General features: G+C 44.4%; 1 protein-coding gene across 12 annotated transcripts in view; it reads right to left on the bottom strand.

Annotated features, from left to right (window-relative positions):
* The window catches only part of MTMR3 (myotubularin related protein 3), a 241,690-nt gene that overhangs the window by 198,630 nt on the left and 15,969 nt on the right, over window positions 1-27,091 (bottom strand). Inside the window, exon 2 of one of the 12 annotated variants that reach the window (XM_073313591.1) lies at window positions 18,566-18,756. The exons of the other annotated variants lie outside the window; for them this stretch is intronic. The gene's annotated coding sequence lies outside the window, so the exon portion shown is untranslated. The remainder of the gene's footprint in view (window positions 1-18,565; window positions 18,757-27,091) is intronic. 12 annotated transcript variants of the gene reach the window in all.

The raw sequence follows: 27,091 nt of genomic DNA, 5'->3' as shown, positions 1-27,091 counted from the left end.
TAAAATGTAACCATTTTAGGAGGAAGAATCAGTGATAAGCTTTTGCAGATGGTTGCTGCTGCACTTCTACAAGAGCATCCCATTTGTACAGACAACAGAGAAAACTATTTTATTGTTCCCAGTTTCTCAGCTTCTAATAGATCCTTGGTTATAGAAGATATTCTTGCTTATAAAAGATTTAAAAGTCTTTGCACACTCTTGCTTGGTTACAGTTATCTTGACATCTGTCCATTACCAAGATAAGATAAGAAAGCAGTAGACAAGTGCTAAGAGACCTTGGTGAAGTTAAGTCTCCAAGACAGGAACAATCAAAATACAAACATTTTCTAAAACAGTAGGCCAGAAATGTGTATTACAGACAAGAATAAGCAAGATATATGCTTTGAAGAAAAAGGCTTTACAAAAGAACTTTTGAAGTTCTCTTTGTTTTTTCATAGATTCAAAGGCCAGACATCTTTTTCAACCTCCTGCATAACACTGTCCATAGAAGAACAGTTTCCAAACATGCATCCGATGAAGTGAGCTGTAGCTCACAAAAGCTTATGCTCAAATAAATTGGTTAGTCTCTAAAGGTGCCACAAGTACTCCTTTTCTTTTTGCAAATACAGACTAACACGGCTGTTACCTTCCAGTTGTGCATTAAGCAACATAATTTACATCTGTGTTGTGTTATCTGTGTTTGCATCCTGTCTGCAAGGGGAGAAGTCTGGGAAGTGGAGCATTTTGGTCTATGGTTTATTTTTACAATAGCATCTTTGAAGTCGCTTTATGGGACTACTTACATGAGAGAGTGTTTTAGAACCTGGACCTATAAAGTGTAATTTTATTCAAAACTTCTTATACATCTGAAGTAACATAAAAAGGCTTTTAGCCCAAGGCCTACAACTGACAGTCCACCTGCACCATCAATTGCAGGATTTGTAGAGGCAAAGGCAACAATTACTTATGTTAACACTGAAAAATTCCTTAGAGTTTCAATCAGCACAAGTCTAAAAATGTAACGTTTTATTCAGTGTAAGACATCAACATCTATTTAATGCAATACAATACATAATTACAGTCCATAATAAAAGTCAGTTCTCACCATATACAATTCAAAATCAGAGGATGCTTTCAAGATTTTCACAATTAAATATTTAAAGAAAGCCAACTTTGTAACTTTATTTGTATTACCTAGGAGTCCTAGTCATGGACTAGAACCCCATTATGCTTTCTGCTGTACAAACAGAAAGCAAACTGATGGGCCCCGCAACAAAGAGCTTACAATCTACGTAACAGTTCCCATTAAACTTCTAATCTTTCAATACTAGGGACAAACAATTAAAAGATTCATTCAAACAGCAGAACAAGCTGAAGCAATGACTGACTGAGACAGTACTTATACAATCACAACCTCCTTTTCTCCAAGAACATTTACTCATGCACCACTAAATATCTGTTAATTTTTCAATATTTCATTGAGACTATTACTTGAAATGAAGGGAGACTTCACTTGCAGTTGAATTACTGTTGACAGAAGCCCATTTTCAACATAAATCTCTTCTACATCTCAAGAAGTATGGCTTTTTCTGTTTGAGTAGAAATTGGCACATGTGAAGATCATATTTACTGAAAAAAGAAAAGGAGTACTTGTGGCACCTTAGAGACTTAGAGATGCATCCGATGAAGTGAGCTGTAGCTCACGAAAGCTTATGCTCAAATAAACTGGTTAGTCTCTAAGGTGCCACAAGTCCTCCTTTTCTTTTTGCGAATACAGACTAACACGGCTGTTACTCTGAAACCTGTCATATTTACTGAAAAATTATAAGTTTTAAAAGCCTGGTGAGAACACTTTCAGAACGCTGTTATTAACATAGAATCATAGAATATCAGGGTTGGAAGGGACCTCAGGAGGTCATTTAGTCCAACCCCCTGCTCAAAGCAGGAACAATCCCCAACTAAATCATCATCAGTATGTAACTACTGGTCACTTTTCAAAAGTTTTTATCTTCTACACTTCAACAGCTTCTGAAAATGAATATAAGTTCTCCTGTACAGAATCAAGTGCCATTGCTAGTGGCTTCAATAATTAGAGTAATTCCTTATCTAACCTCTCCAGCCCAATGTTACGTTACTTTCTGGCAACCAGCACACCTTTCCTGGACCACCCTGAAACAAAACTTCTAAGCAGTCTGCAAAAAACAATTCCACCTTTCAGTTTGAAGATACTGTGATGGTGTACTCCATAATGTTTTGTGGAAATATGCTTGTGTGTGTGAATATGATGTAACTGGAATATGCTTTATGCAAAGTGTGGGCCATTAATGGTGGTTTGGAATCTTGATAGCTCCCACTGACTCGGACAATTGGTTGTAAATGGCTTTGTTTACTTGCAAACCTTCCTAGGTATGTGCGGGCCAGCCCTGGAAGAATGGAGGCTGGGGTCTCACAGGCACTGTTCCCTCTAAGCTGCGCGCGTATGCGCGCGCACACAGATCCTAAACCCCGCACACACAAAAAATGAAATACATCAGAGCAAGGCCGAAATATCATTTACGGACAACTTTTGACTTCGCTCGCTCGCCATCTATCAACACAGCCAGATTCCACATATATAATATATATATATAAAACGTATAAACATTTTACTCGCTTGGACGCATTTGCCTCATGGCACACAAATTTGAACTCTGCTTCAAAAATTTGCACAGAAGAAATTTTTTGCGCACACGGCCTGCCAAAAATTAGAGGGAACATTGCTCACAGGACACGTGAACGTGTCACCTGATACTGAAATCCATTTTAAACCTGGTGCTTTTCCATTTAGAATGAGGGGTGGGGACCCAGAGAGACAAAAGATTCCCGCCTTGTGGCAAAGCTGTAAAAGGGGGTGGAACAGAACAAAAGGGGCTGCCAGTCATGAGAACATCCCTAGTTTCCACCTAAGATGTATGGTGGAACTAAAAAGGACTGTACCAGGGGAAAGGATTGGGCCCGGGCTAGGAAAGAGTCTAGTCTGTGAAAAAAGCTTATTGGAATATCTCTGAGGGTGAGATATTACCTGTAATCAGTTTAACGTATTAGGCTTATACTTGCATGTCTTTGCTCTATTTTGCTTGGTGACTTACTTTGTTCTGTCTGTTATTACTTGAAACCACTTAAATCCTACTTTTTATTCTTAATAAAATCACTTTTATTATTGAACTCAGCGTAAGTGATTAATACATGGGGTGCATCCCTCTCTATCAATGTTATAGAGGGCAAACAATTTATGAGTTTACCCTGTATAAGCTTTATACAGAGTAAAAATCGATTTATTTGGGGTTTGCATCCCATTGGGAGCTGGGTGTCTGGGTGCTGGAGATAGGTGACCTGCTGAGAAGTTTTTGGTTAAAGTCTGTAGCTGTGGGGGAGTGGACCAGAGCTGGGTCTTTGTTGCAGCAGGCTAGCATGCCTAGCTCAACAAGACAAGGGTTCTGGAAGTCCCAAACTGGCAGGGAAAACGGGCTTAGAAGTAATCTCAGTACGTCAGGTGACAGTCCCCAAGGGGGTCTCTGTGACTGAACCAGTCAGATACTATGGAACCTCTCCATTAATCTGGCCTACTCTACACTTAGTAGTTTTGTTGGTACAGCTACAACTCCTGGGGGAATTCTGTGCCAGTGCGCAATGCAGAATTTTGCAAAAATTCATGTGAGCACAGAATTTCCTTTCTTGAACAGAAATGGGCTGCAGTGCTGCTGGCCACTACTAAGGGCTGCTGGACCCAGTAGAGCTCAGCTTGCACATAGAAGACACTGCTGGGGGGACCTAGAGGGTTTCTAGCAGCTGCAATTCCCCACAAGCCCTGAGGGAAGGAGACGGCGGCACACAGGAAACCCCACAGAAGCTTGGAACCAAGCATCAGGCTGTTTCTCCCTCTGGATCCCTGGCCTCTGGGAGATAGGGTGGCTGGGCTCGGGAGGTGGGGGAGCACACAGGGGGGCAGGCAGGAGCTGGGCTCTAGGTTGGAGGGACCCTGCAGCTAGGCTCTGGGGGGGGGGGAGGGGTTTTGGGTGTATTGGAACTAGGTTGTCATAGGGGTTTCTTTAATAGTCTACTCCTGGGGAAAAAAATTGTGTGTGTATATTGTTACGGACATGCTTGCTGGTAGGTATTTTGAAATTACCATGAAACTGGCGTGACTATGTAGTTATTTTTCCAAAAAAAATGCAGAATTTTAAAATATTGTGCACAGACAATATTTTTGAAGCAGAATTCCCCCAGGAGTAAGCTATACCAACAAAAACCTTCCCTTGCATCGATGCAGCTTATACAAACAAAAAAGAATGCTTTTGCAATTATACCGTTACTGGTTCCGTGAGCAAAATAAGCTAATACCAGCAAAATCATTTTTATGCTGGTATAACTACTTCTACAAATACAAGTATCACAAATACTTGCTACCAGCACTCCCAGCTACCTTCGAGACACCACTGACTTCCTGAGGAAACTTCAATCCATCGGTGATCTTCCTGATAACACCATCCTGGCTACTATGGATGTAGAAGCCCTCTACACCAACATTCCACACAAAGATGGACTACAAGCCGTCAAGAACACTATCCCCGATAATGTCACGGCTAACCTGGTGGCTGAACTTTGTGACTTTGTCCTTACCCATAACTATTTCACATTTGGGGACAATGTATACCTTCAGATCAGCGGCACTGCTATGGGTACCCGCATGGCCCCACAGTATGCCAACATTTTTATGGCTGATTTAGAACAACGCTTCCTCAGTTCTCGTCCCCTAAAGCCCCTACTCTACTTGCGCTATATTGATGACATCTTCATCATCTGGACCCATGGAAAAGAAGCCCTTGAGGAATTCCACCATGATTTCAACAATTTCCATCCCACCACCAACCTCAGCCTGGTCCAGTCCACACAAGAGATCCACTTCCTGGACACTACAGTGCTAATAAACAATGGCCACATAAACACCACCCTATACCGTAAACCTACTGACCGCTATTCCTACCTGCATGCCTCCAGCTTTCACCCTGACCACACCACACGATCCATCGTCTACAGCCAAGCTCTGCGATACAACCGCATTTGCTCCAACCCCTCAGACAGAGACAAACACCTACAAGATCTCTGTCAAGCTTTCTTACAACTACAATACCCACCTGCAGAAGTAAAGAAACAGATTGATAGAGCCAGAAGAGTTCCCAGAAGTTACCTACTACAGGACAGGCCTAACAAAGAAAATAACAGAACACCACTAGCCGTCACCTTCAGCCCCCAACTAAAACCCCTCCAACGCATTATTAAGGATCTACAACCTATCCTAAAGGATGACCCAACACTCTCACAAGTCTTGGGAGACAGGCCAGTCCTTGCCTACAGACAGCCCCGCAACCTGAAGCAAATACTCACCAACAACCACATACCACACAACAGAACCACTAACCCAGGAACTTATCCTTGCAACAAAGCCCGTTGCCAATTGTGCCCACATATCTATTCAGGGGACACCATCACAGGGCCTAATAACATCAGCCACACTATCAGAGGCTCGTTCACCTGCACATCCACCAATGTGATCTATGCCATCGTGCCAGCAATGCCCCTCTGCCATGTACATTGGTCAAACTGGACAGTCTCTACGTAAAAGAATAAATGGACACAAATCAGATGTCAAGAATTATAACATTCATAAACCAGTCGGAGAACACTTCAATCTCTCTGGTCACGCAATCACAGACATGAAGGTCGCTATCTTAAAACAAAAAAACTTCAAATCCAGACTCCAGCGAGAAACTGCTGAATTGGAATTCATTTGCAAATTGGATACCATTAATTTAGGCTTAAATAGAGACTGGGAGTGGCTAAGTCATTATGCAAGGTAGCCTGTTTCCTCTTGTTTTTTCCTACCCCCCCCCCCAGATGTTCTGGTTTAACTTGGATTTAAACCTGGAGAATGGTCAGTTTAGATGAGCTATTACCAGCAGGAGAGTGAGTTTGTGTGTGTATGGGGGTGGGGGGGATGTGAGAAAACCTTGATGTATGCAGGAAATAGCCCGACTTGATTATGTAAAGAGTTGTCACTTTGGATGGGCTAGCACCAGCAGGAGAGTGAATTTGTGTGGGGGGGTGGAGGGTGAGAAAACCTGGATTTGTGCTGGAAATGGCCCACCTGTTGATCACTTTAGATAAGCTATTACCAGCAGGACAGTGGGGTGGGAGGAGGTATTGTTTCATGATTTCTGTGTGTATATAAAGTCTGCTGCAGTTTCCACGGTAAACATCTGATGAAGTGAGCTGTAGCTCACGAAAGCTCATGCTCAAATAAATTGGTTAGTCTCTAAGGTGCCACAAGTCCTCCTTTTCTTTTTACAAATAAAAAGTCACACCCCTAACACACTGCTATACCAGTTTTAAAAAACAAGTTTATAGTGTAGACCTGGCCTTACCTAACATGGAATTAACCCAAATACTAACCTTGTGGCTGGTCTACACTGAAAAGCTGTCATAGCTATGTCTCTCGGGGATGTGAAAAACCCACACTGCTGAGAGATGTTAAGCTGACCTAAACACTGGTTCCGACAATGCTAGGATGACAGAAGAATTCTTCCATGACTTTTTCACCTTCTGATTTGCAAAAGCCTATCCACCAGTGCGGAGAATGCACTAAAGGCCAAGCTTTCCTCCGTAAAGCATGCAAAGCACAAGTCTAATGCAAGGTTGCTATTCATTAAATAATAAAATTAAAACAAACAAAAACAAAAAAAAAACAAAAAAACCCACACACCACTCCTTATTACATTGAAGCGCAAGCTGAACATACGCAGAAAACATGGTTACTCACTTTCTCATAACTGTTGTTCTTCGAGATGTGTTATTCATGTCCATTCCAAGCAGGTGTGTGCGTGCCGCATGCACGCCAACTGGAAGATTTTCCCCTAGCAGTGTCTGTAGGGTTGGCCTGGGCGCCCCCTGGAGTGGCGCCTTCATGACGCCTAGTATAGGGGAATGTCAACTCCCAACCCCTCAGTTCCTTCTTGCCGACTATTCCGACAGACGGGTAGGAGGGTGGGTATTGGAATGGACATGAACAACACATCTCAAAGAACAACAGTTACGAGAAAGTGAGTAACCGTTTTTTCTTCGAGTGATTGTTCATGTCCATTCCAAGCAGGTGATTCACAAGCTACAGCTCAGGAGGTGGGGTTGGAGTTATCCACAGAATGGAGCACAGCTCGCCCAAAAGCCGCATTGTCCCTGGACTGTTGTGTAACTGCATAGTGCTACGTAAACGTATGTACCGAGGACCACATAGCTGCCCTGCAAATTTCCTGAATAGGGACTTGCGCCAGGAACGCCACAGAGGAGGGGGGTTATCTGCGGAGCGGGCTCCTTTGCCAGGGTGTAGCACTCCCTAATGCAGGACGTGACTTACGACGATATGCGTTGAGAGGATACTGGGAGGCCTTTCATTCTGTCCGCCATGGCTACAAAGAGTTGGATGGACTTCCGGAATGACTTAGTTCTCTCTACGTAGAAGCCTAAGGCCCTACGCACATCCAGTCAGTGGAGCCTGCACTCCCTATTGGAGGAGTGTGGCCTGGGATAAAACACTGGGAGGAAGATGTCCTGGGTAATGTGAAAATGGGAGATAACCTTCGGGAGAAAAGCCGGATGAGGCCTGAGTTGTACCTTATCCTTATGAAAAGCTGTGTAAGGGGGCTCAGACGTGAGAGCCCTGAGCTCCAAGACCCGTCGAGCCGAGGTAATTGCCATGAGGAACGCGACCTTGAACAAAACATATAACAAGGAGCAGGTGGCCAGAGGTTCGAATGGAGTGCCTGTAAGCCTGGAGAGGACTAAACTGAGGTCCCAGGCAGGGATAGGCTGACGCGTGTGCGGGAAGAGCCTGTCCAAACCCTTGAGAAAATGACTGACTACAGGATTTGCAAAGACCGAGAGACCACCTGCCCCCGGATGGTAGGCGGAGATAGCAGCTAAGTGGACCCTTATTGATGACCGGGACAGGTCTTGATGTTTTCGTTCCTATTCCCAGATCTGCCACAGACTGACAGACTTTGGACAGGTTTCAGAGTAACAGCCGTGTTAGTCTGTATTCGCAAAAAGAAAAGGAGGACTTGTGGCACCTTAGAGACTAACCAATTTATTAGAGCATAAGCTTTCGTGAGCTACAGCTCACTTCCTCAGATTGAGGAAGTGAGCTGTAGCTCACGAAAGCTTATGCTCTAATAAATTGGTTAGTCTCTAAGGTGCCACAAGTCAGACTTTGGACAGAGTATCAGTCCACGTTTGTTAATCTGTTCAGAGCAGTAACTCTTACCTACCTCACCAGAGCTGCAGTGCTTTGAGATCCACAAACAGAAGTGCAAAAAAGCTAACTTTTTAAACTGTTACAGGTTTTGAGAAACTGATCAGAATTTATTGTGTGTACTACGAGGTGTAAAAGAATTTTAAAAGATAAAGGACATTTCAAGTTAAAGCTACAGTGCGAGGCAAAAAGTTCCCATAACAAAGCCACAGATGTTTACAATTCCCAGTTAAAACTGAAAGCTTTAAACATTTAACTTATTTTGCTGACTATGCTGTTTATATGTTTTGTATTCTCCCTCAGCTTGGATGAAAAAGACTAGTAAATTTCACTTTCGGGTGCTCATGTGAAATAAAATGCTCCTGCAGTGTTTGGAATGTAAACATTTAATTCACTATTTTTAAATAGTTTAGGTTTTGTAAGTTTAACTTGTTTCCAAAAGCTAGATCTGGGGGACTTACGTTACCTGAAAGCATTCCCTCAACCTGTGTTCCTGGTGTTAAGTCTCGGTCCACAATACACTTTATTCTTGAAGTTGACTCTTCCTATTTGTTGGACTGGGTTATGACATTCTTACTAAACATGTTTTTGTAATAAATTTTAAAGTGTTTTTTAGCTACTGTATGTTCTTGCTTTTATATCTGTTTCAATTCTGAAGACATACCTTTTGCAAAGCCAGCCCAAATAGAAGCTGAGTATTAACAGCAATGTTTTTTCTGATGCAGCCAACCTTTTCTGTGGAAGATATTTACTGGAAAACGTCTGCCAGCATCCAAGTTACATATAAAAAAATTCACATGTAAAGAGCTAGGTTTGAAAAAAAGACACTCACCAGTAGTCAGAGGGAAACATTCCATACTGGGTGCTAAACTATCAGTTTCTGCAGAATTAAGATTTAAATTTTTATTTTTTTTTAAGTTTAGGTTTCCATCTCTTTTGGTTATGAAAGAAGCCGTCCAAATGTGAACTGAATGTAGATTGATCCTGTTGTGCTCCTGAGTGCACCTGCCGTATCCAGTCTTTCAAGCCTATCTCTGACTACCATCAGAGGATTTTTTTGTTGATGGTTTTTAAAAAACCTTGAAGAGGATTATGCCAATAGTAATTAGAGGAAAAGACTGGGATTTAGTTATATTTTGACTGACTTTAGAACTAACCAATCCATTTTCTCTGTTGCCTACAAAAAATTAAGATAGAAGATAAGACAGACTTAAAAAGCAGACAGGATCTCTTTTCACAGCATTATACTGGACAACACAGCAAAACTCCTTACAGACTGAGGAACCCCGAAGAAGAGCAGTATGGTAGGAAGGCAGCGGCTTGGTATGACATTTCTACTGCACGTTCTCTCTCTCACAAAATAGGACCAACAGTAGCAGAACTGTTACTATAAACACCAGAAGAAAAAGAAACTGTGTCAAGAGTCCCACAAGACTGGCTCAGACCAGATTTTCTTAGGCCTGGTGACTTTCCCCACTGCTTAAGGAAACAAGTTTGGATTCTCAACACTTTGCATTCATTGCCTATGCTCTGTAGCATGTTTCTGAACATAGGCCAAAAAGCATACTCAAGTCCCTTCCAGGATATCAAGAGAACAGTGTGATAGCCTTATCTCTTAGCAGGCCAAATCTATAAATACTGCTAAATGGCCTCAAACAGAATAAAAAATAATTTATACAGAAACCATTCGCATAGAGATTCACAGCTCTTAATTCATAATAGGGTAGATATAGCAGGGAGGGTAACCTTATTTTTAGTACCTTATTATGCCCAGATATTAGATGGTTATCCTTAGTTACATTTCCTAGTGGTGGGACAGGGTTTCACCTCACACTGCAAGAGAGTGTGAATGCAATTACAGAAGTCGTGATCGTCCCCTCTATTCGACATTGGTGAGGCCTCATCTGGAGTACTGTGTCCGGTTTTGGGTCCCACACTACAAGAAGGATGTGGATAAATTGGAGAGAGTCCAGCGAAGGGCAACAAAAATGATTAGGGGTCTGGAACACATGACTTATGAGGAGAGGCTGAGGGAACTGGGATTGTTTAGTCTGCGGAAGAGAAGAATGAGGGGGGATTTGATAGCTGCTTTCAACTACCTGAGAGGTGGTTCCAGAGAGGATGGTTCTAGACTATTCTCAATGGTAGAAGAGGACAGGACAAGGAGTAATGGTCTCAAGTTGCAGTGGGGGAGGTTTAGGTTGGATATTAGGAAAAACTTTTTTACTAGGAGGGTGGTGAAACACTGGAATGCGTTACCTAGGGAGGTGGTAGAATCTCCTTCCTTAGAAGTTTTTAAGGTCAGGCTTGACAAAGCCCTGGCTGGGATGATTTAATTGGGGATTGGTCCTGCTTTGAGCAGGGGGTTGGACTAGATGACCTCCTGAGGTCCCTTCCAACCCTGATATTCTATGATTCTAAGTCCCTGCATGTTGTCCATCAATAAACATTCACTTAGACTGTTAATATAGGGTCCATGGACAAGAAGTTTTACTCTTCATTTGTGTAAGCAGTAACTAAAAAATGAAAGCACAGCTTCTCCATTTCACATTTAACATTCTGACAAATAGACAAAATGTTCAGATAGCATATTTTCACTGAGCATGGCAAACATCTAAATATTAACTTTTATTAAAGTAAGCCTCAAAAGAGTGGTTTCAAGTGAACAGTAAAAATAATATAAATGAGCACACTACTGTCCCAAACTATCACTTTTTCAACTCAAGGATATTTTTACTTGGCTGTTAAATAAAATGTAGCCCAGCCCCACCCTCTCCCCTAAAGTGGAGCTGGAAAAATTGTGAACAGTTTATTCATGATCTGGTTCATAGAATCATAGAATATCAGGGTTGGAAGGGACTCCTGAAGGTCATCTAGTCCAACCCCCTGCTCAAAGCAGGACCAATTCCCAGTTAAATCATCCCAGCCAGGGCTTTGTCAAGCCTGACCTTAAAAACCTCTAAGGAAGGAGATTCTACCACCTCCCTAGGTAACGCATTCCAGTGTTTCACCACCCTCTTAGTGAAAAAGTTTTTCCTAATATCCAATCTAAACCTCCCCCACTGCAACTTGAGACCATTACTCCTCGTTCTGTCATCTGCTACCATTGAGAACAGCCTAGAGCCATCCTCTTTGGAACCCCCTTTCAGGTAGTTGAAAGCAGCTATCAAATCCTCCCTCATTCTTCTCTTCTGCAGGCTAAACAATCCCAGCTCCCTCAGCCTCTCCTCATAAGTCATGTGTTCCAGTCCCCTAATCATTTTTGTTGCCCTTCGCTGGACTCTCTCCAATTTATCCACATCCTTCTTGAAGTGTGGGGCCCAAAACTGGACACAGTACTCCAGATTAGTTACCTGGTTAGTTACTCCTGAATTGCAATTCCATCTGAACATTTTATACTAGTGTCAATTTTGCCCCACACAAACAAACATTCAAACAACCATCTTTTGTTTACATTAATGTTTTGGAAAGGGCTTTATTTTGTGAGCAAACTAGCACTTTCATGCTAGAGAAACTTGCCCAGACATCCATCCTCATCGTTCTCCCCCTCCCAGAATATGACAAAAGAAAATGAGTTCAAAGTCAACTGCTAAGCCAATACACCTAGCTCTTGTGTAAGGAGGGACAGGAACAGATTTTAGATGTCAAAGTTCCTTAGGCCTGCTTGCTTTTATGAGTCTCAAAGCGCTCCTCACAGTCTTTGTCCACCTAGTGTCTGATCAGCCAGCCAGCTCTGGAATGGCTCCTCTTCATCAACTAAAAAACAGTTGCTTCCTATCTTATATAGGGCAGTCATATTTGGTGATCCACAATGCCGTCACCATAGTATTCACCATGATTAGTGTGTTGGTACCTCTGTACAGAGAAGCTCATTGCTCAGCCCATTAGCCAACTGAGCTTCCTGAAGTCTTCTCTAGGGTGACAATGGTTTCTGGACTACATGGACATACGTCCTCAGACTTTCATCCATCACAATGAGGTTTTCAAAGGCTTGATGGGGCACCTACCCAAAAAAGTTATTTTCCATTACATGAGCTAAGGGCGGGAAGCAGTTGATAGTTTGAAGGAGAGGTGAGCCCAAATAGCTGGGGAAAGGAGATTCTATGCTTTTACAGTGGATCATTGTTGAAAGCATAGCTGATGAATTGTTAACAGTATCTTGAGACATCTCTCCAAGATGAGCATCCTAGGGTGCTAAATTATTTGAAAACACGTAAGGTAACTTGAAAACTGATCAAGAAGCCACAGTCTGGAAAAAAAGAAAACAGCAATGTGTATCTTAGAGGCTCTGTATTCATAACAGTGATCTTCTGAAAAAAATCACCAAATAATGGGTGAACGTGGATCCCTCTCTGAGAGCAACGAATACAGCAGCTAAGATTTTGTTAATTGTTTGATTTAGTGAGGCTGAAAGCTAGAGCTACATACTGGGAGTAATTCTGACCGTGGGAAAACATGAGGCATTTCTTGAGTGTACCAAAGCAAGCATGAAGATAACTTTCTCCAGGTCTGTCTCTGATAAACCTTGTGAAAGATTATCAAGGTGAACTTCAGGATTGTCATCTAAACTTTTGGGGTCCTGACATGTTCAGGTACACAAGGCCCAGCAAAGTCCTGACTGCTATTTATTTTGATAAAATGGAGATTAAAAATCAACTTCTGGGGAACCAAGCCATCAGAAGATAGTGTAGGTGGAAGTCAGCCATCATTTTAGATTTGGGGATTGTCTGGCTACACTGTAGCTATCCAATGCCCCTAGATCTGTTTCTTTGCTCTTTGTTACAGTGGGTATCTCAAAGTGGAAATCATGGTAGCTTTGAAAGGAATGCCTGCTTTTATAGTAGGGATTGAATTCTGTTTTGAGACTCGGAGCACTATCTGTAACTTCAACTTCTGCTTTGTCCAATAGCTCTAAATAGCTTTACCTCAAGGAAGGAGACCATCATGATTATTGTGAGGTGTTGGGTCTGCGAAGCCACCTGTTAACAGCACTGGATACCATGGATCTGGTGGCAAACAGTCACACATTCAAGCTGCTGGGATAGGCTAGAATAGCATAGCATTTTTAAGATATTAGAAAGCTGGGCAACGTGTTACAATTAAATACAGGGCACAACAGTACACAACTTATTCCTTTAGATTGCACGTGGTATGTATTTAGGTGGCTTGACAACAAGTTATTTCCTCCCCCATCATAACAAGGGCCCCATGTCTTGTCACGGAGGTCACGGATTCCATGACTTTCCCTGACCTCTGTGACTTCTGCAACTGCCAGGGTGGTTGGCCCCGGGGCCGCCTGAGCAGCGGCCAGTGCAGCTGGCCCCGGGGATTTCATTTGTGTCGATTTGTGTCCATTTATCCTTTTACGTAATATCTGACACAAATCAGATATTAGGAATAGCAATATACAAAAACCTGTAGGAGAACACTTCAACCTCCCTAGACACACAATAGCAGATTTAAAGGCAGCCATCCTGCAGCAAAAAAACTTCAGGACCACACTTCAAAGAGAAACTGCTGAGCTTCAGTTCATTTGCAAATTTGACACCATTAGCTCAGGATTAAACAAAGACTGTGAATGGCTAGCCAATGACAAAAGCAGTTTCTCCTCCCTTGGTGTTCACATCTCAACTGCTAGAAGAGGGCCTCATCCTCCCTGATTGAACTAACCTCGTTATCCCTAGCCTGATTCTTGCTTGCATATTTATACCTGCCTCTGGAAATTTCCACTACATGCATCTGACGAAGTGGGTATTCACCCACGAAAGCTTATGCTCCAATACGTCTCTTAGTCTATAAGGTGCCACAGGACTCTTTGCCGCTTTTAACCCTGCTAGGCTATTTAGCTCCTTATCTGGCTCTCGGGAGAGCAGTTTTCACATGAGCATGTGAAGCAAAAGACATTTGGAATGCTGTTAGACATATTTACATGTCAAAACAAGTTGCTTTTTGTTCAAATTTGCTGCTAACATGACAGCATTTTGGGACAGCTAAATGTTATAAGTGAACTGACCCACTAATTATGTATTCTTTGCTGTCCCATCAACTTCTGTAGCTGATGCATTTTGCCACCTACTTCACTTCGTATATTTCTAGTATTTTCAGTCCCACACAACTAATTTGTTCTACATTACTACTCTAGTTTTAGGTCACAATCACCCTCCCAGTGTGGATGCAGTTATGTCATTTTAAAAAGTACTTTATACCAGTATAGCTATTGTTGTAAAAAAAGAGGGGGGGGGGAAGAACCACTATAATCGTATAAGGTATCTTTACCCCAGTATAACTGCACATTAGGGACTGTAGTTATATTGCTATTTTGTTTTTTTAAAAAACACCAATAGAAATAGTTCGCAAAAAGAAAAGGGAGGACTTGTGGCACTTTAGAGACTAACCAACTTAATTGAGCACAAGCTTTCGTGAGCTACAGCTCACTTCATCGGACGCATGATGTAGCTCACGAAAGCTTGTGCTCAAATAAACTGGTTAGTCTCTAAGGTGCCACAAGTCCTCCTTTTCTTTCTGCAAATACAGACTAACACGGCTGCTACTCTGAAATAGAAATAGTTGCATCAGTACAAAATTGGTGTGTAGACCAGATCTTGGTGGTGTCAGAATTCTACACAACTCAGAGAATGGTCTCCTTTAATCATAGCCAAGTACTTGTGAGATGAGAACCGCCCTATTTCTCAATAAAGCTGTAAATTTAGAGACAAAGATAGGACAACAGGATTATCGCCACATAAGTGACAATTCTCCAAGGTTTACATTTGTCAGAAAGGCAAACAAGCCATGAGCGGGTGGAATAACACTACTATTATGCCAACCAATGCATGAACTTCCACCTGTACATCAACAATACATATTAAACCAAGAGACACAAAATGAGAGTAAAACTCACATTGAAAATGAAACGCAGAAAACACTAGAGTCTGTGCCACAAAACCATGCTGTCATTAAAGATATAGAAGAATGAAGGATAAACAGACTGAGCAGAGCCAAAAGTCTTTTACAACTATAAATCTTGTTTTGCTGAACATATACTATTTAAAAAAGAGATTCAGGAGTTTAACAGTAAAAAGTTTTATTCAGTTTAAAATATCAACTTAGGCATTTCCTTAATGCAAGGCTCAGAGAGGAGAAAGACAGCAACATAATGAACCAGGCTAACAGGAGTTTCAGGGTCAGCTTGCTACTACAAATAGTATTATGACAGAGTAAGCAAAGATCAGAGTTTGGAATGGTTTTTTTGGGGCAGGAGGTGAATGGATGGACTGCATAGAACAGTTCTCTACTGTAAACCTTCCCAACTGCTCACAGAAAAATTGCCTATACAATAATGCAAACACTGGAGAGCGGTCAGAATAGCAGAGTGGTTGAAACCTGAAAAACTCCTCTTAAACTGCCCTGTAACGAAACATTGGTTGGAAAGGCAAGAGATTCTCCAGTTGGCATAGCAAGCAAGGTACAAAGCACATGGACTAGAGTCTCCCACCAAGATCTGCATTTACTTCAGTTTAAGAGCCATACTCTAATTACACTTTAAACACACACAAAAATAGAAAAAAAGCAGCCTCAGTGTTCAGAGATGTCCCAGGAGTCGAGCCCACTACTGAAGGTACTCCAAGCAAAGTTAGGCTACGTCAATGAAGTGTGCCCTTGTTGCCAAGAAGGTTAACAGCATTTTGGGCTGTATAAGTAGGAGCATTGCCAGCAGATGAGGGACGTGATCATTCCCCTCTATTCAGCATTGGTGAGGCCTCATCTGGAGTACTGTGTCCAATTTTTGGCCTCACACTACAAGGATGTGGAAAGAGTCCAGCAGAGGGCAACAAAAATGAATAGGGGGCTGGAGCACATGACTTATGAGGAGAGGCTGAAGAAACTGAGATAATTTAGTCTGCAGAAGAGAAGAATGAGGGGGGATTTGACAGATGCTTTCAACTACCTGAAAGGGGGTTCCAAAGAGGATGGATCTGGACTGTTTTCAGTGGTAGCAGATGATAGGACAAGGAGTAATGGTCTCAAGTTGCAGTGGGGGAGGTTTAGGTTGGATATTAGGAAAAACTATTTCACTAGGAGGGTGGTGAAGCACTGGAATGGGTTACTTAGGGAGGTGGTGGAATCTCCTTCCTTAGAGGTTTTTAAGGTCAGGCTTGACAAAGCCCTGGCTGGGATGATTTAGTTGGGGATTGGTCCTGCTTTGAGCAGTGGGTTGGACTAGATGACCTCCTGAGGTCCCTTCCAACCCCAATATTCTATGATTCTATGTCTACACTACCACTTATGTCGGCAAAACTTGTGTCACTCAGCGGTGTGAAAATACACATATACCCCAAGCGATGTAAGTTTTACCGGCATAAGTGGTAGTGTGCACAGCGTGGTGGGAGTGCTCCTCCTGCCGACATCACTACTGCTGCTCACTGACGTGGTTTCATATTGACAGGACCGGTTTTATATAGGCAGAGAGAGGCTACACAAGTGATCTTACAGCATACAGCTGTGTAAGCTCGCTACATGGCCTTACTCTTGCTAGAACTCCAGAGCCAACACAAGAGCTGGATTGTATTCCCTTATGCATCATACTTGTTTACCAAGTTTCACTCAGTTACATCTGTGCAAACCTATTTATGGCAACAGGATTTTAAAGGTGTCACATAATATTTATCACACCTCTTTACTACATTTTTTTTTTAAAATATTCCTTTCACCTGGCAGGTCTGCTTCCTTTTCTGGAAAAGGGAAATTTTTTTGAACAGTGAAATACTACAAATTTGTGACATATGAACGGAGCCAGACTTCAATTAGATTTCCCCTTTAAGGCCAGTTTAGATGTTTTTACTGAGGAGACTCTAGTTTTGCAATGCTAAGAAAGTTAGTATCACAGATGATTGTATGAGATGCAGGTTTTTACGAACAGGAGAGATCTGAAACACGAGTGAAACCCCAAAGCAACATGAATCATTGAGAACTTATTAAGAATTCAACAGATGTGGATATTTCCATGACTGAAGATTCCCAGATTTTCAGTGTTTTTAAGTAGATCAAAACTAGAGGAAAAGGAGAAGCTCTGCAGCATTGTGTGAACTAAACAAACACCTCCAAATCATATGATGCTCACATTGGAGTATGAAGGGATTAACCAAGATTCCAGTTCAAAGCAAAAACACCCACACAAACAAACTACTGTACTGTACAATGCAGCACCATGTACCCAAACTATAATCCACAAACCAAAACCTACAAGGAATGTCAGTGGGCAGAACGCAGACATCAAAATGTTTACCTTGCCCTGCCAAAGAGACACCACTAGGACTCTCTCCAAAATGAAAAGGTACATTATCTTCCTGTGAGAGTTAGTCTAATAAAGAAGGTTCACTGAACATAGACAAAGAGAATGATTTAATTATAATGGGTATCCAACCAGAATGTAATGACCCATTGACTGGAATTTGCTGTCACCAGCAGTATGAACAGCAGTGGTCACTGAGAAAATTCAGTACTTGAACTTTCCCCAAATATGCTATTTGCTTAGACTCATGACTAACAGATCCACATTCCACCACATAATTGAAAGACAAAACCCAATATGCTCAGAGATTTCAGAGAGTTTGCCTTTCTGATCATTACACGGAATATTCACTCATGTAGTATAGTTAGATTTATCCATTCTTAAGAAAATGCCAAAAGGCTGCTTAATAGTTACATGGGAATGATGAAAAAAGCCAAAAATTCTGCAGCTACAAATATGTTCATTTAACATCCAACAAGGACGCACGATTGTTTACCTTCACATGTGGTGGGGATGTAAATCAAAACATTTTAAACACAACAGATTCAGCCAGCCTTAATAAAGTTAAATTACTTGTCTTAAGCTATGTCTACACTATGAAATTAGGTCAAATTTATAGAAGTTGATTTTTTAGAAATCAATTTTATAGCGTCGATTGTGTGTGTCCCCACTTAAGACCATTAAGTCAGCGGACTGCGTCCACAGTACCGAGCCAAGCATTGACTTCCGGAGCCTTGCACTGTGGGTAGCTAACCCACAGTTCCCGCAGTCTCCGCCGACCACTGGAATTCTGGGTTGAGATCCCAATGCCTGATGGGGCAAAAAACATTGTCGCTGGTGGTTCTGGGTACATGTCATCAGGCCCCTCCTCCCTCCCTCCCTCCCTCCGAGAAAGCAATGGTAGACAATCGTTTCACGCCTTTTTTCCTGGGTTACCCGTGCAGACGCCATACCATGGCAAGCATGGAGCCTGCTCAGCTCAACGTCACCATAAGTCTCCTGGGTGCTGGCAGACGTGGGACTGCATTGCTACACAGCAGCAGCTCATTCCCTTGTGGCAGCAGATGGTGCATTACGACTGGTAGCTGTCCTCGTCGTCGCCTGGATGCTCTGGGCCAGCCTCGGTGAGGTCGATCAGGGGTGCCTGGACATAAATGGGAGTGACTCAGGTCATTCTCTTCTTTAAGTTTTGTCTAATGGAGATTCAGTTCTCCCTGGAATATTGGCAGAGGGATAGCTCAGTGGTTTGACCATTGGCCTGCTAAACCCCGGGTTATGACCTCAATCCTTGAGGGGGCCATTCTGCCTCAGGCTGCTCTCCCAGCCAGCATCACTGCGAGCACCCAGGAGACGATGACAGCTAGCAGGTGTACTGCACCATCTGCTGCCAGCCTACCCCTTGTTCCCCCCTCCCGTGAAAGAAATGGCCAACAATCATTTTACAACTTTTTCAGGGCAGGCGCCATACTGCTGTCAGCATCACCATCCATCCGCCACTTCCGCTGCCACTCTATTCTCCTGCATGGAGCCCGCTCAGATCACCGCGGCAGTTATGACCGTTCTAAACACCACACGCACTATCCAGCAGTATATGCAGAACCAGAACCTGCAAAAGCAGGCGAGTAGGCAACGGCAGTGCAGTGAGGAGAGTGATGATGACATGGACACAGACTTCTCTCAAAGTATGGGCTCCAGCAATGTGGACATCATGGTGGCAATAGGGCAAGTTCATGCCATGGAACGCTGATTCCGGGCCCTGGAAACAAGCACAGACTGGTGGGACCACATAGTGTTGGCAGGTCTGGGACGATTACCAATGGCTGCGAAACTTTCACATGCATAAGGGCACTTTCATGGAACTTTGTGACTTGCTTTCCCCTACCCTGAAGCGCAAGAATACCAAGATGAGAGCAGCCCTCACAGTTCACAAACGAGTGGCGACAGCCCTCTGGAAGCTTGCAACGCCAGACAGCTACTGGTCAGTCAGGAATCAATTTGGCATGGGCAAATCTACTGTGGGGGCTGCTGTGATCCAAGTAGCCAACACAATCACTTAGCTGCTGCTATCAAGGGTAGTGACTCTGGGAAACGTGCAGGTCATAGTGGATGGCTTTGCTGCAATGGGATTCCCTAACTGTAGTGGGGCAATAGACGGAACCCATATCCCTATCTTGGCACCAAGGCAGCTAGTACATAAAACGAAAGGGGTACTTTTCAATGGTGCTGCAAGCACTGGTGGATCACAAGGGACGTTTCACCAACATCAACGGGGGATGGCCGGGAAAGGTACATGACGCTCACATCTTCAGGAATGCTGGTCTGTTTCAACAGCTGCAGCAAGGGACTTTCTTCCCAGACCAGAAAATAACCGCTGGGGATGTTGAAATGCCTACAGTTATCCTTGGTGACCCAGCCTACCCCTTAATGCCATGGCTCATGAAGCCATACACAGGCAGCCTGAACAGTATTCAGGAGCTGTTCAACTATAGGCTGAGCAAGTGCAGAATGGTGATAGAATGTGCATTTGGATGCCTGCGCAGTTTACTGACTCGGTTAGACCTCAGCGAAACCAATATTCCCATTAGAGACTAACCAATTTATTTGAGCATAAGCTTTCGTGTACAGCTCACTTCATTGGATGTAGCTCACGAAAGCTTATACTCAAATAAACTGGTTAGTCTCTAAGGTGCCACAAGTACTCCTTTTCTTTTTGCGAATACAGACTAACACGGCTGTTACTCTGAAATATTCCCATTGTTATTACTGCTTGCTGTGTGCTCCACAATATCTGAGAGAGTAAGGAAGAGATGTTTATGGCGGGGTGGGAGGTTGAGGCAAATCGCCTGGCCGCTGATTACTCGCAGCCAGACACCAGGGCGGTTAGAAGAGTACAGGAGGGCGCGCTGTGCGTCAGAGAAGCTTTGAAAACCAGTTTCATGACTGGCCAAGCTACGATGTGACAGTTGTTTCTGAGTAGCAGCCGTGTTAGTCTGTATTCGCAAAAAGAAAAGGAGGACTTGTGGCACCTTAGAAACTAACTCAAACTTGAAAGTTTGAGTGAGTGCTTGATTGGTTGGCTGAAAAGGGCGGGAGTTGGGAGTGTTTGTTTCAGGTGATCCTGGCTGTTTAAAAAAGCCGGCGCTCTGCGAACCAGCTGAGCGGCGGGGAACCAGCTGAGCAGCGGGGGACAGCAGAACAGCAAACAGCAGGAGTTTGCCTGGAGTGAGCCTACTGAGGCTTACACCCTAATGACTTCTCTGAGTAATTACTGCATCTCCTGAGGAAGCTCATAGTAGGAAGGTAATATGGATGGGGGGTGTTCAACTGTTCTGACCTGCACTGGATGTGCCAGGTTTGTCTTTCTTCCAGAGGACAGAAGCGACTTTGTGTGTACAAAGTGCAAGCTGGTCTCCATATTGGAAGAGAAGGTTCAAGGTCTGGAACAACAGGTATCGACCCTGCGTTGCATAAGAGAAACTGAAGATTTCCTGGACAGACGTCAGGATAGGCTTCTACAGGCACAAGGTTCTGAAGATTCAGAGCAGGCTGCGCAGCGCGGACAGGAGGACGGTGAAGAAATCTGGCAACATGTGACCTCCAGAAGAAGAAGGGGGAACATCCATGTACCAGCAACACAGATACGGGTAAGCAACCGTTTTCATGTTCTCTCCACAGGTACCATTGCGGGGAGTGGCCCAGATGATACATCTGCGGGAAGGGAGCAGAAGGAGACTCTGCCGATTGGAGGCATGACATGCACTGTCCTAAGGTTGGGGGTTCCACGACCACCACTCCCAAGAGAAGGAGGCGGGTGGTGGTGGTCGGAGACTCTCTCCTCAGGGGGACTGAGTCATCTATCTGCCGCCCTGACCAGGAAAACAGAGAAGTCTGCTGCTTGCCAGGGGCTAAGATTCGCGATGTGACGGAGAGTCTGCCAAGACTCATCAAGCCCTTGGATCGCTACCCCTTCCTGCTTTTCCACGTGGGCACCAATGATACTGCCAAGAATGGCCTTGAGCGGATCACTGCAGACTACGTGGCTCTGGGAAGGAGGATAAAGGAGTATGAGGCACAAGTGGTGTTCTAGTCCATCCTCCCCGTGGAAGGAAAAGGCCGGGGTAGGGATCGTCGAATCATGGAAGTCAATAAATGGCTATGCAGGTGGTGTCGGAGAAAAGGCTTTGGATTCTTCGACCATGGGATGGTGTTCCAAGAAGGAGGAGTGCTAGGCAGAGACGGGCTCCACCTAACGAAGAGAGGGAAGAGCATCTTCACGAGCAGGCTCGCTAACCTAGTGAGGAGGGCTTTAAACTAGCTTCACCGGGGGAAGGAGACCAAAGCCCTGAGGTAAGTGGGAAAGTGGGATACCAGGAGGAAGCACGAGCAGGAGTGTGACAGAGGGGAGGGCTCCTGCCTCATACTGAGAACAAGGGGCGATCAGCAGGTTATCTCAAGTGCCTATACACAAATGCACGAAGCCTGGGAAACAAGCAGGGAGAACTGGAGGTCCTGGCAAAGTCAGGGAATTATGATGTGATTGGAATAACGGAGACAGAGTGGGATAACTCGCATGACTGGAGTACTATCATGGATGGGTATAAACTGTTCAGGAAGGACAGGGAGGCCAGAAAGGTGGGGGAGTTGCACTGTATGTAAGGGAGCAGTATGACTGCTCAGAGCTCAAGTATGAAACTGCAGAAAAACCTGAGAGTCTCTGGATTAAGTTTAGAAGTGTGAGCAACAAGGGTGATGTCGTGGTGGGAGTCTGCTATAGAGCACCGGACCAGGGGGATGAGGTGGACGAGGCTTTCTTCCGGCAAGTCGCAGAAGCTACTAGATCGCATGCTCTGGTTCTCATGGGGGACTTCAGTCACCCCGATATCTGATGGGAGAGCAATACAGCGGTGCACAGACAATCCAGGAAGTTTTTGGAAACGGTAGGGGAGAATTTCCTGGTGCAAGTGCTGGAGGAACCAACCAGGGGCGGAGCTCTTCTTGACCCGCTGCTCACAAACCGGGAAGAATTAGTAGGGGAAGCAAAAGACGATGGGAACCTGGGAGGCAGTGACCATGAGATGGTCGAGTTCAGGATCCTGACACAAGGAAGAAAGGAAAGCAGAATACGGACCCTGGACTTCAGAAAAGCAGACTCTGACTCCCTCAGGGAACTGATGGGCAAGATCCCCTGGGAAAATAACATGAGGGGGAAAGGAGTCCAGGAGAGCTTGCTGTATTTTAAAGAATCCTTATTGACGTTACAGGGACAAACCATCCCGATGTGTAGAAAGAAGAGTAAATATGGCAGGTGACCAGCTTGGCTTAACAGTGAAATCCTTGCTGATCTTAAACACAAAAAAGAGGCTTACAAGAAGTGGAAGGTTGGACAAATGACCAGGGATGAGTATATAAATATTGCTCGGGCATCTAGGAATGGAATCAGGAAGGCTAAATCACACCTTGATTTGCAGCTAGCGAGGGATGTTAAAAGTAACAAGAAGGGTTTCTTCAGGTATGTTGGCAATAAGAAGAAAGCCAAGGAAAGTGTGGGTCCCTTACTAAATGAGGGAGGCAACCTAGTGACAGAGGATGTGGAAAAAGCTAACGTACTCAATGCTTTTTTTGCCTCTGTCTTCACGAACAAGGTCAGCTCCCAGACTACTGCACTGGGCAGCACAGCATGGGGAGGAGGTGGCCAGCCCTCTGTGAAGGAAGAAGTGGTTCAGGACTATTTAGAAAAACTGGACGTGCACAAGTCCATGGAGCCGGATGCATTGCATCCGAGAGTGCTAAAGGAATTGGCGGATGTGATTGCAGAGCCATTGGCCATTATCTTTGAAAACTCATGGCAATCAGGGGAAGTCCCGGAAGATTGGAAAAAGGCTAATGTAGTGGCCATCTTTAAAAAAGGGAAGAAGGAGGATCCTGGGAACTACAGGCCGGTCAGCCTCACCTCAGTCCCCGGAAAAATCATGGAGTATGTCCTCAAGAAATCAATTCTGAAGCACTTAGAGGAGAGGAAAGTGATCAGGAACAGTCAGCATGGATTCACCAAGGGCAAGTCATGCCTGACTAATCTAATTGCCTTCTATGATGAGACAACTGGTTCTGTGGATGAAGGGAAAGCAGTGGACATGTTATTCCTCGACTTTAGCAAAGCTTTTGACACGGTCTCCCACAGTATTCTTGTCAGCAAGTTAAAGAAGCATGGGCTGGATGGATGCACTACAAGGTGGGCAGAAAGTTGGCTACATTGTCGGGCTCAACGGGTAGCGATCAATGGCTCCATGTCTAGTTGGCAGCCGGTATCTAGCGGAGTGCCCCAAAGGTCGGTCCTGGGGCCAGTTTTGTTCAATATCTTCATTAATGATCTGGAGGATGGTGTGGATTGCACCCTCAGCAAGTTTGCGGATGATACTAAACTGGGAGGAGTGGTAGATATGCTGGAGGGTAGGGATAGGATACAGAGGGACCTAGACAAATTGGAGGATTGGGCCAAAAGAAATCTGATGAGGTTCAACAAGGACAAGTGTAGAGTCCTGCACTTAGGACGGAAGAATCCAATGCACCGCTACAGACTAGGGACCGAATGGCTAGGCAGCAGTTCTGCAGAAAAGGACCTACGGGTGACAGTGGACGAGAAGCTGGATATGAGTCAACAGTGTGCCTTTGTTGCCAAGAAGGCCAATGGCATTTTGGGGTGTATAAGTAGGGGCATTGCCAGCAGATCAAGGGATGTGATCGTTCCCCTCTATTCGACATTGGTGAGGCCTCATCTGGAGTACTGTGTCCAGTTTTGGGCCCCACACTACAAGAAGGATGTGGAGAAATTGGAGTGGGTCCAGCGAAGGGCAACAAAAATGATGAGGGGACTGGAACACATGAGTTATGAGGAGAGGCTGAGGGAACTGGGATTGTTTAGTCTACGGAAGAGAAGAATTAGGGGGGATTTGATAGCTGCTTTTAACTACCTGAAAGGTGGATCCAAAGACGATGGATCTAGACTATTCACAGTGATAGCAGATGACAGGACAAGGAGTAATGGTCTCAAGTTGCAGTGGGGGAGGGTTAGGTTGGATATTAGGAAAAACCTTTTCACTATGAGGGTGGTGAAACACTGGAATGCGTTACCTAGGGAGGTGGTGGAATCCCCTTCCTTAGAAGTTTTTAAGGTCAGGCTTGACAAAGCCGTGGCTGGGATGATTTAGTTGGGATTGGTCCTGCTCTGGGCAGGGGGTTGGACTAGATGGCCTCCAGAGGTCCCTTCCAACTCTGTTATTCTATGATTCTATGAAATCTATTTGAGCATAAGCTTTCGAGAGCTACAGCTCACTTCATCGGATGCATTCAGTGGAAAATACAGTGGGGAGATTTATATACATAGAGAACATGAAACAATGGGTGTTACCATACACACTGTAACCAGAGTGATCACTTAAGGTGAGCTATTACCCGCGGGGGGGAGGGGGGGGCAGACCTTTTGTAGTGATAATCAAGGTGGGCCATTTCCAGCAATTGACAAGAACATCTGAGGAACAGTGCGGGGTAGGGGATAAACATGGGGAAATAGTTTTACTTTGTGTTCTGTTTGTTTCTCCTTGATGAAAACCCTGGCCCCTTGGTTCACTTTACTTCCCTATAAGCAAACCACCCTCCCCTCCCCCCTTCGATCACCGCTTGCAGAGGCGATAAAGTCATTGTTGCTTCAAATTCATGCATTCTTTCTTAATTCATCACACAAATAGGGGGATAACTGCCAAGGTAGCCTGGGAAGGGTGGGGAAGGAGGGAAGAACAAGGCCACACTGCACTTCAAAACTTATTGAATGCCAGCTTTCTGTTGCTTGGGCAGTCCTCTAGGGTGGAGTGGTTGGGTGCCCGGAGGCCCTCCCACTGTGTTCTTGGGCGTCTGGGTGAGGAGGCTATGGAACTTGGGGAGGAGGGCAGTTGGTTATGCAGGGGCTATAGCAGCAGTCTGTGCTCATGCTGCCTCTCCTGCACCTCAACCATACGCCAGAGCATCAGTTTGATCCTCCAGTAGCCTCAGCATTGACTCCTGCCTTCTGTCTGCAAGCTGACACTACCTATCATCTTGAACCCACCACTTATTATCTTCAACCTGCCACTTGTCCTCGCGTTCATATTGTGCTGTCCTGGACTCTAACATAGTCTGCCTCCATGCATTCTGCTGGACTCCTTCAGTGTGGGAGGACTGCATGAGCTCAGAGAACATTTCATCGCGAGTGTGTTTTTTTCACCTTCTAATCTTCGCTAGCCTGTGAGACGGAGATGATAGGGTGAGCGTTGAAACATTTGCAGCTGCGGGAGGGGGAAAAAAAAGGGAAAGTAGTAGTTAAAAAAATAAATTTTAGAGAACAATGGGTAGACTCTTTCAGGATGAACCTTCCTGTTAACAAAAAGAAAAGGAGTACTTGTGGCACCTTAGAGACTAACCAATTTATTTGTGCATAAGCTTTCGTGAGCTACAGCTCACTTCATGCTCAAATAAATTGGTTAGTCTCTAAGGTGCCACAACTGCTTCCTGTTAACATTACATAGCATATGTGTATTCAGTACAAGGTTGCATTTTGCCTCTTACATTGAGGGTCTGCCGGTTTGGTGTGAGATATCACACACGCAGGGCTGGCGGGCAACTGAATTCGGCTTGCAGACAGCCATGGTAAGCCACAGTCTTTTGGCTTCTTTAACCTTCATAACATGTGGGAATGGTTTCAAACAGCAGCGTCCTCATTTCCCATACCAAACAGCCATTGGGTTGGCCTTTTAAAATGGGCTGGCAATTTAAAAGGAGGGGCTGCGATTTTCGAGTTAACATGCAACATAAACCCAACTAAACCCCCACACACACAACCAATTCTCTGGGATGATCACTTCACCCCTCCTCCCACCGCGTGGCTAACAGCGGAGAAGATTTCTGTTTAGCCACAGACAAACAGCCCAGCAGGAACGGCCACCTCTGAATATCCCCTTAATAAAATTCCCCTATTTCAACCAGGTGACCATGAATGATATCACTCTGAGGATAACACAGAGAGATAAAGAATGGATGTTGCTTGAATGCCAGCAAACACCGGGACCATACACTGCCATGCTTTGTTATGCAATGATTCCAGACAACGTGCTACTGGCCTGGGGTGGTAAAGCGTCCTACACTGGAGGATGGAATAAGGCTGCCCTCCCCAGAAACCTTTTGCAAAGGCTTTGGGAGTACATCCAGGAGAGCTTTATAGAGATGTCCCTGGAGGATTTCCGCTTCGTCCCCAGACATGTTAACAGACTTTTCCAGTAGCTGTACTGGCTGCAAATTAATCATCAGACACGCTTGCTTTTAAATCATGTATTATATTTACAAAGCTACACTCACCAGAGGTCCCTTCTCCACCTGGCGGGTCCGGGAGCCCGCCTTGGGTGGGTTCGGGGGGTACTGGCTCCAGGTCCAGGGTGAGAAAAAGTTCCTGGCTC

The sequence above is a fragment of the Lepidochelys kempii genome, chromosome 15, assembly GCF_965140265.1.
Source record: "Lepidochelys kempii isolate rLepKem1 chromosome 15, rLepKem1.hap2, whole genome shotgun sequence".
Lineage (NCBI taxonomy): Eukaryota > Metazoa > Chordata > Testudines > Cheloniidae > Lepidochelys > Lepidochelys kempii.
Note: the sequence above shows the minus strand (reverse complement) of the source record. Positions and strands in the feature narration are given on the sequence as shown.